The sequence below is a fragment of the Lithobates pipiens genome, unplaced genomic scaffold (genome assembly GCF_037356315.1).
Source record: "Lithobates pipiens isolate NorthernLeopardFrog02 unplaced genomic scaffold, aLitPip1_a1.2 Scaffold_8, whole genome shotgun sequence".
NCBI lineage: Eukaryota > Metazoa > Chordata > Amphibia > Anura > Ranidae > Lithobates > Lithobates pipiens.
Window position 1 is genome coordinate 641,388,561 of NW_027507903.1, and position 10,036 is coordinate 641,398,596.

Genomic DNA, 10,036 nt, shown 5'->3' on the forward strand with positions numbered 1-10,036 from the left:
GCAGAATTTGTAGCTGCTGACTTTGATTTTTTTTTTTAAGCGGAACACCACTTTAATAGTTAGTTGCAGGTATTCAATTTCTTTTGCAAAGACATCTTCGTATTGAAAATTTTGGTGACACATATATAGATATATACACATCATAGGTCGCACTTGCACTTTATGTTTATATATATATTATATACACACACACACACACACACACACACACACACATATATATATATATATATATATATATATATATATATATATATATACACACACACACATATAAGGCCACACCATATATATACACACATACACATACACACACATATACACAGTGCCTTACAAAAGTATTCACCCCCCTTGGCATTTTTCGTGTTTTGTTGCCTCGCAACCTGGAATTAACATGGATTGTTTGAGGATTTGCATCATTTAATTTACAGAACATGCCCACAACTTTTAAGAGGTTTTTTTTTTTCTTCCTTAATTGTGAAGCAAACAACAAATAGGACAAAATAACAAATAACTATTCACCCCCCTAAAGTACTTTGTAGCGCCACCTTTTGCTGTTATCACAGCTCCAAGTCGCTTTGGATAAGTCTCTATGAGTCTTGTCACATCTTACCACTGGGATTTTTGCCCATTCCTCCTTGCAAAACTGCTGCAGCTCCTTCAAGTTGGATGGTTTGCGCTTGTGAACAGCAATCTAAGTCTGACCACAGATTTTCTATTGGATTGAGGTCTGGGCTTTGACTAGGCCATTCCAACACATTTACATGTTTCCCCTTAAACCACTCAAGTGTTGCTTTGGCAGTGTGTTCGGGGTCGTTGTCCTGCTGGAAGGTGAACCTCCGTCCTAGCCTCAAATCACACACAGAGTGGTACAAGTTTTGCTCAAGAATATCCCTGTATTTAGCACCATCCATCTTTCCTGCAACTCTGACCAGTTTTCAAGTCCCGACTGCTGAAAAACATTCCCACAGCATGATGTGCCGCCACCATGTTTCACAGTGGGGATGGTGTTCTTTGGGTGATGTGATGTGTTGGGTTTGCGCCAGACATATGGCCAGAAATTAAAATTTTTGTCTCATCAGACCAGAGCACCTTCCTCCATACATTTTGGGAGACTCCGACATGCCTTTTCGCAAACTCAAAGCGTGCCATTTTGTTATTTCTGCTGAAAGTAATGGCTTTCTTCTGGCCACTGACATAAAGCCCAACTCTATGGAGCGTACGGCTTATTGTATTCCTATGTACAGATACTCCAGTCTCTGCTGTGGAACTCTGCAGCTCCTCCAGGGTTACCTTAGGTCTCTGTGCTGTCTCTCTGATTAATGTCCTCCTTCCCCGACCCGTGAGTTTTGGTGTGCGGCCGTATCTTGCCAGGTTTGCTGTTGTGCCATGTTCTTTCCATGTGGTTATGATAGATTTGATTTCCTAGGGATCATCAAAGATTTGGATATTTTTTTATAACCTAACCGTGACTTGTACTTCTCAACAACATTGTCCCTTATTTGTTTGGAGAGTTCCTTGGTCTTCATGGCAGTGTTTGGTTAGTGGTCCCTCTTGCTTAGGTGTTGCAGCCTCTGGGGCCTTTCAAAAAGGTGTGTATATGTAATGACAGATCATGTGACACTTAGATTGCACTCAAGTGGACATCATTTCACTAATTATGTGACTACTGAAGGTAATTGGTTGCACCAGAGCTTTTTATGGGCTTCATAACAAAGGGGGTAAACACACACGCACATTATCAGATTTTTTTATTTCTGAAAAATAGTATTATGTATATATTTTTCGAATTTTACTTCACCAACTTAGACTATTGTGTTCTGATCCATCACATATAATTCAGATTAAAAAAAAAACATTGAATCAAAGGCTGTAATATAATAAAATAGGTAAAAAACCAAGGGGGGTGAATACTTTTGCAAGGCACTGTATAAAACAATTAGGAGTCCATCACTGTTGATTTCAAAAATGATTCATGCAATTGTGGAATTTATATAGATTTGCACTATTTTTTTGTTTATTTTGATTTCCTACTAGTGGTTTACTAGGATTTATTAGCAGCACTCTTAGTTGAAATCCACAATTATTCAGCAGGTTCTGTGGTGCCTTTTTTTTGGGCTCTTGTGATAAAATAGCTACAAATATATAACTTAAAAACTGTGAAAATCCAAATAAAAATACAAAATACTCATCAATATAGAGGAACAGTTACAGTCAAAGAAAGTTAGCTTATTACTAGTCAAAAAATGTATTCACACAGACTTGTAAAGTAAGGTGACCAAATTTACAAAATGAAATCCAGCAACACACTAATAACAAGCAGGAGGATGGTGGATGTGGTCATATAGTGTCAACATCAGTAGGGGTTTAAAAGCGATATGGTTAATATCTGAGCCTACTCTTATTGCTTCTTGGCCTTTTGGTTATGATCAAGTGTAGTATCTGTTTTTATCAGCTTTTGGGAACAGAAAACTGGTGTATTTTGAATCAAGGGTATATAATAGGGTGAGTACGGCGAGAGTACGTAGAGTTAAAAAGCCAGACGGAACATAGAATTCTGAGATCAGTAGTAAGTAATGCAGAATGCAAGGGTTGATAATATGCAATCGAGGAAAAAATTGGTTTTGTGTCTAATGTACTAGGGATGTGGGCAGTGAGTCTCTTTCCACAGTTTTATGCACGTTTATTCTGTAGAGTTCAGGGATAATTCACAGTGCAGGGATCAGCAGTATGGAATACAAAGTGCTGGAGTCAGTAGTATGTAATACAGACTGCAGGGCCATGAGTAGGCAACACAGTGCAATGATGAGTAGGAGTAGGCAACACAATGAAGAGGTCAGTTATAAGTAACAACATGCCCAGGTTAGTAGTAGGTAACAGAGTGCAGGAGTCAGTATCACACGGTACAGAGGTTAGTACCTACTGAGGGCAGAGCTGAGGAGGGGAAGGGCCGAGGGCAGAATTGAGGAGTGGAGGGCTGAGGGCAGAGTTGGGGGAGTGGGGGGCTGGGGGCAGAGTTGGGGGGAGTAGAGGGCTAAGCTGAGGAGGGGAGGACTAGGGACAGATTTGATGGGGTGCAGAAGGGTGAAGCTGGGTAGAGGGGGTCAGGGCAGAGCTGAGGAGTGTTATTTGCGAAGCAGGGAAAATGAGTGAGGTGAAATAAAACATACACAATTGTAATTCTAGTTTGTACCTCTGTTCCTGAGCAAATTATTGTTAACACAATAGTATTGTTGTGAATTCATGAAGAAATACATTTAATATTCACTGGCAAAGATGAGAGATTTCAGTAGGCTTAAAAAAAAGGTGGATGAACTATAGTGTTGATATTATTGAACCGTGACCTCTTGGAGAACTTTAAAAAGCAAAGTACAAGATCTCACAGGTTTTTCCAAATGTTAAAGGGATTAGCTATCTTTTAAAGTTCTACAAGTCTGTATTGAGAAATGTGTGGCCTGAACAAAAGGGATGTTTGGTCACAAACACCAGAAAAAATCTTATCTAGCTCCTTGAATGGACAAGGAAGGCCATGCAAATATATATGGCAAGGTTTGGGCTATACTTAGGAGTACCTGTGACCAGAACAAATATCCCATTGTCTCAGAAAGTGAGAGATCAATAAGCCAAGTAGTCAGTATTGTCCTAGCTTCTCATGAGACAATGGCAGGAGAGATTCACACGCTAGGATGATAACAGTTATAAAAACTGAGAGTCGAATGACAGGTGCATATATCTGGGTGTTGTGTCACAATGTTGGAGTAAGATTCATATACCAGTATCATCCATATTTTTCTAAGCCATTCAAATTATATATAGGTCACAACAGAGATATTATAATTTTAGTATCGAATGATCTAAAGAACTTTGTCATAAAGAAATTATATATGAAAGTGTGATCATAAGTAGAAGTGTTTTAGCAATGAATTCGTATTATGAAAAACATATAATCATGATTATAACTGTATAAGAATTTAACCTATGTTTAGATAAACAAATATTGATTGGATACTCGAATTATACATGTATCCATATAGATAATAATTGTATGTGATATTGTTTGATATAGATCTAACCTGTGTCCTTTCTAAATGGACTAAAAATTAATAGATATACATTGATATGCATATATATCACCATTTTATGTAAGTGATTAATCAATAATTATGCTAAGTGTATTTGATAGTATGTGGTTAGTAGAATTCCCAGTTTGAGAGATTATTTTCACTAAGGTACAAAAAAAATACACAATATTCGTTAGAACATATATAAAAAACGAATGCATATTATAGAAATAAAAATATTAACTTAAAGAGATAAAACACCAAACACATGTGAGACACCTGGTGGTTGAAGGTGCTATTACCTTAAAATCACGAGACTACTGGGAAAGGTGATCATTAAGTCTGCCTGCCAATAGGAAAGGGACACATACCCTCTGCGCAGAACTTAGTATAATTTTATGACCTTTATGTTTAAGAGGATATTTAAGAAACTAAAAAGATGGTCAAAAGGAGGGAAAAAAAAGCTGGAGAGAGCTGGGGGGAAGAGAGTCAGGGGGAAGCTTAGGGACCCCCCCTGAGAAGGGACACTGGAAGACTCCCAGACAACTGACACTCATGCAACATGCATGAATACACATTTTTACATTCATGAAGATCCCTGCTCCTTGGAACTCGGAGGTCACACAAAGTAATTCCTCTGTAAAAGGATCCATGTTGAAGCCACGGCAGCCATCTTAAAATTCCTGGTAACCAACACTCCACACTAATAGCCATATTGGAAATGGGTAAATATGTTTATCGTCTATTCTATGTTCTCTTAAATATTGATTTTTTTGAATATTCTATTATTGAAAATATTTCTCCCGAATCAATAACCGCCTTTTAGATTTTTCTCTAAATTAAATTTTTCATTATAAATTTCTTTTTTTTTTTGCATAGATGCCAATTTTATTGACAAACTAATGTCTAATTTATTTCACATTGTTAACCACTTACTTACCTGCAGTATAGTAACTGTTGGACGTGTGAAATACAGACATTCTGTTTAATTGTCAATTATCAAAAGGTTATTGATTCTACCGAGAAGTGATGATGGTGATAATTGTGTCCAGGGTACTACTACGCCCAGTTTGAGGGTGTTTCCATTAATTGTCAAAATGATCAAGTAATGCAATCTGTATTTTAATATTTCATGTAAATATTTGTCTTTTGTCAACCAATAAATGTAACTATTTTGTATGATCACTCGTCTCCGTGAATACGTTTCACGTGTATAGACTGTGTCATATAGATTGATTCTGCATCTTAAAAATATCTTCGTTAAAAATTACTTAGTAAACATTGTGTGGGAAAATGTCCTTAACCACTTGAGGACCGCCGTATTGCCATTGTACGTCAGCACAATGGCACAGGCAGGCACAATCACGTACATCTACGTGATTGCCTTCCAGCGGGTGGGGGGTCCGATCGGACCCCCTCCCGCTGTTTACGGCGGTCCGATTCGGTCCAGGAGCGCTCCGTGATGAGGGGATGGCCGTTGGTTTTCGGCCACCCCCTCTGGATCGCTCCTGGCCAATGAGAAGCTTCCTCCCCTGTGTATTGTTTACACAGGAAGGAGGAAGTGATGTCATTCTCCTCGGGGCGGTCTTTTTGACCGGACTACGAGGAGAAGAGTAAAAGTAAGTGTGCACCAACACTACACTGACATGTAGGTACACACAGGCACACAAACCCCCCCCGATCCCCCCCCCGATCGCCCCCCGCCCCCCCTCCCCCCCCAGTCACAGTGTCACTGATTGCATTGATCATTTCTTTACTGATCAATGCATTCAGTGTCAGTTGTGACAGTAAAAACTGTCAGGACAGTTAGTGTTAGGTCCAGGGTAGCCCCCTATCACCCCCCAATAAAGATTTAACCCCCTGATTGCCCCTAGAGTTAACCCTTTCACCCCCTTTTGCCAGTGTCACTAAGCGATCATTTTTCTGATCGCTGCATGTGTCGCTAGTGTCGCTAGGTAGCTAGTTATTTTTTTAGGTTCACCGCCAGGTTTTTATATCGCTAGGTACCCCGATATACTACCCAATAATGTTTTTAACCCCCTGATTGCCGCTAGTTAACCCTTTCACCCCCTTTTGCCAATGTCACTAAGCGATCGTTTTTCTGATTGCTGCATTAGTGTCGCTACAGTCGCTAGGTAGCTAGTTATTTTTTTAGGTTCACCGCCAGGTTTTTATAGCGCTAGGTACCCCGATATACTACCCAATAATGTTTTTAACCCCCTGATTGCCGCTAGTTAACCCTTTCACCCCCTTTTGCCAGTGTCACTAAGCGATCATTTTTCTGATCGCTGCATGTGTCGCTAGGTAGCTAGTTATTTTTTTAGGTTCACCGCCAGGTTTTTATATCGCTAGGTACCCCGATATACTACCCAATAATGGTTTTAACCCCCTGATTGCCGCTAGTTAACCCTTTCACCCCCTTTTGCTAGTGTCACTAAGCGATCGTTTTTCTGATCGCTGCATTAGTGTCGCTACAGTCGCTAGGTAGCTAGTTATTTTTTTAGGTTCACCGCCAGGTTTTTATAGCGCTAGGTACCCCGATATACTACCCAATAATGGTTTTAACCCCCTGATTTCCGCTAGTTAACCCTTTCACCCCCTTTTGCCAGTGTCACTAAGCGATAATTTTTCTGAACGCTGCATCAGTGTCGCTAGTGTCGCTAGGTAGCTAGTTATTTTTTTAGGTTCACCGCCAGGTTTTTATAGCGCTAGGTACCCCGATATACTACCCAATAATGGTTTTAACCCCCTGATTGCTGCTAGTTAACCCTTTCACCCCCTTTCACCAGCGATCACAGTATAAGTGTCACTGGTGACGCTGGTTAGCCAGTTAGTTATTTAGGTTCCCCGTCAGGTTTTTATATAGCGCCAGGGACCCCCATATACTACCTAATAAAAATTTGAACCCCCTGATTGCCCCTAGTTAACCCTTTCACCACTGATCACCGTATAAGTGTTACGGGTGACTCTGGTTAGTTTGTTTTTTATAGCATTTTATATTCAAATCCGGAAGGCAGTGCTTGGTTTTCGGGGTCCCGTACGTGGCTAGGCTCCCAAAAAGTCCCCCACATGTGGTATCCCCGTACTCGGGAGAAGCAGCAGAATTTATTTTGGGGTGTAATTTGACTTCTGCCCATAGCATGTGTGAGCAATATATCATTTAGTAACAACTTTGTGCAAAAAAAAAAAAAGTTTGTAATATTCCCGCAACTTTTGGCAAAATATAAAATATTCCATGGACTCAACATGCCTCTCAGTAAATAGCTTGGGGTGTCTACTTTCCAAAATGGGGTCATTTGGGGGGGTTTTGTGCTATTTTGGCATTTTATGGCCTTCGAAACTGTGATAGGTAGTGAGGAGTTAAATCAAAAATTTGCACCCTTAGAAATCCTGAAGGTGGTGATTGGTTTTCGGGGTGCCGTGCGCGACTGGACTCCCAAAAAGTCCCACACACGTGGTATTGCCATACTCGGGAGAAGTAGCGGAATATATTTTGGGGTGCAATTCCACATATAACCATGGCATGTGTGAGCAATATATCATTTAGTGACAACTTTTTGTAAAAAAAATTTTTTTTTTTTTTTTTGTCATTATTCAATCCCTTAGGACAAAAAAAATAAATATTCAATGGGCTCAACATACCCATCAGCAATTTCCTTGGGGTGTCTACTTTCCAAAATGGGGTCATTTGGGGGGGATTTGTACTGCCCTGCCATTTTAGCACCTCAAGAAATGAGATCGGCAGTCATAAATTAAAAGCTGTGTAAATTCCAGAAAATGTACTCTAGTTTGTAGACGCTATAACTTTTGCGCAAACCAAAAAATATACGCTTATTGACATTTTTTTTACTAAAGACATGTGGCTGAATAAATTTTGCCCTCAATGTATGACTAAAATTTAGTTTATTCGATTTTTCTTATAACAAAAAGAAGAAAATATCTTTTTTTTTCAAAATTTTCGCTCTTTTTCCATTTATATCGCAAAAAAAAAAAATCGCAGAGGCAATCAAATACCATCAAAAGAAAGCTCTATTTGTGGGAAGAAAAGGACGCAAATTTCGTTTGGGTGCAATATTGCATGACCGCGCAATTACCAGTTAAAGCAGCGCAGTGCGAAATTGCAAAAAGACCTCTGGTCCTTAAGGTGTTTATTGGTCCGGAGCTGAAGTGGTTAAAAACCACAACAGTATACAGTGCTCAGCATAAAAGGAGTACACCGTTTTGAAAAGGAAGATTTTAATCAATATCTCAGTGAACACAATAATAATTTGAAAAAAAATGGTCACAAAACTGAGCTTTATAGAACATTTGTTTAGCTCCTTCCATAAAAAGTAAGGTTAATAATATAACTTAGATTACAAAATCTTCAGTTTTACTCAAATAGTTGATGCAAAAATGAATACACCGCACAACAAAAAAACAACTCCATCTAGTATTTTGTATGACCTCCATGATTTGTAAGGACAGCACCAAGTCCTCTAGGCATGGAATGAACAAGTTGGTGACATATTGCAATATCCATCCTTTTCCATTCTTCAAGAACAACCTCTTTTAGAGCCGGGATGCTGGATGGAGAATGATGCTCAACTCGTCTCTTCAGATATCCCATATAGGTGTTCGATTGGGTTCAGATCAGAAGACATACTTGGCCACTGAATCACTTTCACCCTGTTCTTCAGAAATGCAACAGTGGCCTTAGATGTGTGTTTTGGATCATTGTCATGTTGGCAAAGGGCATTACCAAGGTTACGGAGTGATGGTTGTATCTTCTCTTTTAACACAGAGCAAGACATCAGTGAATTTATGATACCATCAATGAAATGCAGCTCCTTGACACCAGCAGCACTCATGCAGCCCCACAGAAGGACACTGGCACCACCATGTTTCACTATAGGCACCATGCATTTTTCTTTGGACCCCTCACCTTTGTGACGCCATACATTTTTGAAGCCATCAGTTCCAAAAACATTTATCTTGGTCTCAGCACTCCAGAGTACGGAGTCCCAGTCTTCTTTTTCAGCATGGGCCCTGGCAAATTCTAGGCAGGCTTTTTTGTGCATGGGCTTTAGGAGGGGCTTCCTTTGTGGGCGACACCCATGCATGCCATTCCTCTGCAACGGACGCCATATTTTGTCACAGGAAACAATCACCCCAGTTTGGTTTTCTTCTTTAGCTAACTGCAGTGAACTTGCATGGCGATTTTCTTCAACCCTTCGCATCAGAAGACGTTCCTGCCGAGGTGTTAACTTGCGTGGACAACCTGGAGTTCTCTGTGCGATGGCTGCAGTTTCATGTTAAATTTTGTATCACTTTTGCTACAGTATTCTGATGGATAAGTAAAGCTTTGTCGATATTCTTGTATCCTTCACCTTTCTTGTGTAAAGGAATTCTTTTCTTTCTCAGGCCTTGCGACACTTTACTTTACACCACATGGAAGAAGAATAACACCCTTTTATAATCACCTGTCTGCTGGACACCCGTTTATTGAATAATTAGACTGACCTGTAGTTGAATTCTTGTTTATTAGGAATTTTGTTGTCTAAAATTTAGCTTTGCTCCCAAGACATTCATTGGGGTGTATCCATTTTTGCAACATGGTCTTGAATGAATTTGTTAGTAAAAATACTTTGTGTGTGTAAATTAACAAATCTTGGTTGCAATCAATACCCCCCACTTGTAGGAGTATTTTGTAGTATAGTGTCCCATAGAAAACCTTGATTCTGAAAGGAAAATAACTAATTTTTTTTAAACAAAACTGTTGGGGTGTACTCATTTATGCTGAGCACTGTATATAAAACAGACAACCATAAAACACTTTTCACACAGATGAATTGCACCAACTCTCCATAAAAAAGGATTTCTCGCACATTAAAAGTAGCGAACGGTGGCACATACCACCCTGAACATTGCAGTGACATACATTCTGAATGGCAGTTTAATACACAAGTTTAATAGGGGCTGATGGACCCTTCATA

The 10,036-nt window shown here is 39.5% G+C and overlaps 1 long non-coding RNA gene and 1 pseudogene across 1 annotated transcript in view; both read left to right on the forward strand.

The window, feature by feature from the left end:
• Positions 1–9,427, forward strand: part of LOC143961602 (uncharacterized) — a 100,596-nt gene extending 91,169 nt beyond the window's left edge. Inside the window, exon 2 of the long non-coding RNA XR_013270507.1 lies at positions 8,845–9,427. This is a non-coding gene — a long non-coding RNA (uncharacterized LOC143961602). The remainder of the gene's footprint in view (positions 1–8,844) is intronic.
• On the forward strand, positions 2,404–2,526 carry LOC143964633 (U2 spliceosomal RNA; annotated as a pseudogene).
• Positions 9,428–10,036: the final 609 nt, after the last annotated feature.